This window comes from Aptenodytes forsteri, unplaced genomic scaffold, assembly GCF_000699145.1.
Source record: "Aptenodytes forsteri isolate BGI_AS27 unplaced genomic scaffold, ASM69914v1 Scaffold361, whole genome shotgun sequence".
NCBI lineage: Eukaryota > Metazoa > Chordata > Aves > Sphenisciformes > Spheniscidae > Aptenodytes > Aptenodytes forsteri.
In genome coordinates, this window is record NW_008796212.1 from 221,782 (window position 1) to 226,581 (window position 4,800).

Below are 4,800 nucleotides of genomic sequence, written 5' to 3' on the forward strand. Positions count from 1 at the left end.
CGGGTCCTGCGCAGGAGGGAGGGGGACCTGACCTGTTAAAACGAAGGGTCGGTTGGTGTTTCGGGTTAATATATGTCTATATGTCGAGAACCTGTTACAAAGACAAACTGACCTGTTTTGACTTGAAAACGAAGGGTCGGTTGGTGTTTCGGGTTAATATATGTCTTGACTTTTTTATGTTTGCTTTTGCGACGGCGTGCCTTTCCGATGGGATCATACCAGTAGTGAAACCTGCATGAAAATCTTCCTGTTTTGTGAGATCAAAATTTTGGGTCTGTTTCCTTCCCCCACTGGGCTGTGAGAGCTTCTCGGGGTCCCGTTTTCAAGCTTTGCCTGCTGACTTAAGAGCTGGAAATACTTTTCCAAGCACAAGGTGAATCCCTTGACTCATAGAGCTGAGGCTCAGAGGAAAACATGGTGGTTGGTGGGAGATGGTCGCTGCATGGAGAGGTTCTTCCTCGCTCTGTACAGAGGCCAGAAGCATCTCCCCAGGGGAGCAAGCTGAGCATGGGGTGAAACAAGCCCTGTGGCTTCTCCTGCTGGTGGCTGCTGGGGAGCCGTGGGCGTCCCAGTGCCCTGGGAGCATGCTGACCTGGGATTCAGTTCTCCCTACTTTAATTTTCCTCCTGGTCTGATGGCTTTTGGGTTGTGGGTGAGAAGAGTTGCAGGGCTCAGGACAGTGAGGCTGGGTCCTGGGTGTAGTTGGCTGGTATTTGCCTGGGGATGCTGGTACTCGTCCCTGTGCAGGGGTGCTGGTAAGTTTGACAGTCCCCCATGCAGGGGTGGCGGGACTCATCCCTGTGTGGGGATGTCAGTACTTGTCCCCGTGCGGGGATTCTGGTACGTTTGACAGTCCCCCCTGCAGGGATGCTGGTACCCATCCCTGTGCAGGGATGCCGGTACCTTTGACAGTCCCCCCTGCAGGGATGCCGGTACCCATCCCTGCACGGGGATGCTGGTACCGAGGGGTGGCAGGACTCATCCCTGTGCGGGGATGTCAGTACTTGTCCTCGTGCGGGGATTCTGGTACCTTTGACGGTCCCCCTGCAGGGATGCCGGTACCCATCCCCGTGCAGGGATGCTGGTACCTTTGACGGTCCCCCTGCAGGGATGCCGGTACCCATCCCTGCACGGGGGTGCCAGTACCGGTCCCCGTGCAGGGATGCTGGTACATTTGACAGGCCCAGGGGTGCCAGTACCGGTCCCCATGCAGGGATGCTGGTACATTTGACAGGCCCACCATGAGGATGCAGGTAGCCGTCCCCCCACGGGGACGCTGGTACATTTGACAGTGCACTGACCACCCATCCTCAGAATAAAGAGGTTTCCCTTCTTTCTTCCCTTCTCAACTCTCCCTGCCGGGCAGAACATCTCTCTCTCCTTTTGTCTCATCCTCTCGTGCTTTCAGCCATTGGGCACTAAAGCAAACTACTCTGGATGGAAAAAAGAGCCCTCAGATGCAGTGAAACACCCTCCTCTTGCACTGGCTGGTTGTTCCTCACCTGCTTCCAGGGACTATATCTGAGAACTGGTTGAGGTGGTTTTTATTTTCCCTCTACAATAAATAAGTTTTTCTTCAACAGCAGGGACTGGAAGCCCTGAATAGCTCTGAACAAATAACGCAAAAAGTGTCAGGAAGGGGTATTTCCACCAGCAGGGTAAAGCTGCTTTGAATCTTTGCTATTGTAGAAAGACGGAGCAGAAACCTGCTTCCTGCCTGGATATTTGCCGAGAGCTGCCCAGGCTGAGGGAAACAACAGGGTGTGAAATAAATATCGGCATTTCTCCCTTCAGGGACTTCCCAGTGCCATCCTCAATTCAGACCCACAGGTGAATGCTGCTGAAACGCCTGTGAGCGGGAAGATGCTCAGCAGCGGTGGATTATGGTTGGTTTTTTTTTTTTCTTAATGGAAAAAGCCGTGTTCATACAGAAACCAATCGGTTTCTGTGGTCCTTAAGGGAAGGAGCATCCCAGAGGCACCGGTAAAAGCTTATTGCTTTATGCTCAGTGTTGCAAAAAGGCTTATAAAATTAAAAATAGTGTGTAGAGGGTGCGTGGGGGTCTTGACACCACGTGTCCCATCTTGTGAGAGCCTTGTGCTGGCGGTCTCTGGATTGGCGGTGAGGACTGGGAGATGGAGACATGCAGGAGCTGAGCCCCCACAGCTCATGACATGAGTGGGAACCGGGTCCTGAGCTTGCTCAGAGCTCCAGAGCAAGTTGCAGCGAGCATGTGATTAAACCCGACGGATGCTCTGAGCCCACCAGTCCCTTCCCGTACGCATCGATGCCGGCAGCGCTTCGAAGGCACAAGCAGCCGTCGCATCCCCTGGGAGCTGCTGTTTTGGGTGTGGAAACCCAGGGATGCATCAAAAGCGGGACTCCCAACCTATTTCTGCTCCTCATGGGGGGGTGGGCTGCTCTGGGGGGGGGCTTGAGCTGAGCCCGCTGCAGCGCCCGAACACACCCACGTCCCACCGGGGCCGCAGGAAAGTAGGTCGTGGCCAAGCTGGCGTGGCGGGCTCCGTCCTACATATGTAAATCGGGTCTATTTATGGCCGCTCGGATGACTGCGGGCTCAGGCGGCTCTGAGCAATACCTCACTCTCCGTCCCCTCCGCAGGGCTTGTCCCAGCAGTGCCGGGGCCCTGCGGGTGGGTCCAATCCTGTTTCCACCTCTGGGGTGAACAGCAGATGCTCACGGGTCTGCAGTTTTGGGGTGAAGCTTTGGGATTGCCTCCTGCTCCAACCGGTCAGGGAAAGTGAGATGAAACCTCTCTCCTCCACTCCTGGGATGGGTGCTGAGCTCCCTGCCTCCATCCCTGCCTGCACCGGGCATTTCTGGCAGCAGTTGCTGGGGGATCCCACCCTGGCTCCCTGCTTCCCAATGTTTTGGGGTTTTTCAATTCCTCCTAGTGACAGGGCAGAAAAAAAAAATCCCTTTAAAGCTGCATTTGCAAAGCATGAAGCTTGTCTGGGCAGACGTGGGGCATCTCATTTCTCTCTCCATCCCCGTCCCTGGAAAGCGGACGGGACTCCCTCTAACGATTCCCCTTTAACCCAGTGCAGGATTACTCCGGCTAATCTCCTTCAGCCTGGAGTCCCTCTGAAAATTGCGGCACGTTTGCATTTGGCAAGCGCAGCATCTTAATCAACATCCATTACAATTTCCATGACAACTCTGGGAAAGGTGGGCAGAAACTCCCTCCCATAGAATACACGCAAGCTTGCAAACACCCCGTCCTACTGCTTGGGCCAGCAGTCAGCAAAGCACCACCCTTGATTAATTATTCCTAATTAAATGCCATAAGGAAAAGGGCTGCCTGGGAAAAGGGCTCCTTCATTTTTTTCACCAGCGGTTTGGGGGACCTGCTGTTGGGGAGTCAGTATTAATCTTCATGCTAAGCTGCATGCAAGAGGCTCTAATATATTCCTGATTAATCATTATTAGGAGGTTCATTAGCTGTGGCTCAGCACGAGAACAGATTGGGAGGGGCAACAGGGCTCCAATAACTGAACTGCAACAGTTTTAGGAGCAGATAGGCGACGGTTATCATGGCGTCAGGACAGCGATAGCTTTTCTCCTTTCCATGCTGCTTAAGTGTGGCATGAAAGAAGCATTTCTCCATCCCCACGACCCCCCCTTTTAAAAGTATTTATTGCCATTTTCAAGGTTGCTGTGCAACCTAGACCTGGATGCTTCCTGCATCCCTGAAAATGATGCTTAGAGTTTGTTCACCCTCCTATGGCTGGGGGTGATGCCCTTGGGTGGGCTCCCTGCATCCGAGGAAGGGGCAGCTCGTGGGGGAAGCCGGTGGGGATTTCCTGAGTGTTACAGGCTGGTGCATCGGGAGCAGCTTCAGAAAGTGGTTTCCCACGTGCCAGTATTGGTGGGTTTTGCACAAAACACTTGAAAAGCTGTTAAAATATAGGGGACTGCGTGGCTGTGCGAGCTCTGCTGCCTGCCCTCGCCATGGGGGCAGGATGCGGCCCCTCCACCTGCTCTGTGTTGCTGACCCGACGTGCTTGGAAACCGCGGAGAAAATCCCCCTTAATGGTGACAGTTGCTTTGCTCTTGGAACTCGTGGCTGAGAAAGGTCTTAGGTCTGGCTCCTCAAGGGGGAAAAACCCACCAAGCATCTCTGCCGCGGCACGTGGAGGGCTGGCTGCGACCACGAGTCCTCGGTTAGGGGATAGGGAAACTGAGGCAGTGGCTGGGAGGGAGAAGAGCTGGCAGCCGAGGGGGTGGTTAGGAGGAGGATGGCTTGTAGGGCTGGAGGATCTTCCCTCTAAGAGCAAAGGGGCTGAGATCTGCCCCCATAGCCCTCCTCTCCTCACCCCAGTCCATCCCTTGGAGGCTCAGTGTTCCCCTCGACACCTTAATGACCACAATTAAGCCAATCCCAGAAAATGAAATGGCATTTAAAAACCAAAGTAAAATAAAAAAGCCCACAATTGCTTTTTGTGGTCATTAAGAGGCTTTTTACTCCTGCGGTTTCGGTGGAACATCCCCTGGCTCACCAAAGCCATCCCGCGCTCCCCAGGCAGCTATTTTGGGGGTTCCAGATTTCTCCTTAGTCTCTTTAGGGGGGAAAAATAGTTATGGTGCATCCGACCTGTGCCAATATCACCCACAGTGGGACAATTCACTCCACGGAGGTGTTCCCCATGGAGGGAGGTGACACGATGGTGGCCTCAGACCAGGGGGATTTCTGCCTCCTGAGTCACCCTGGCTGCTCCGGCTGAGAAGGCCACCACGCAGCCAAAAGCAAAAGACGTTTTCAGCCCGGCTCGTGGTCCC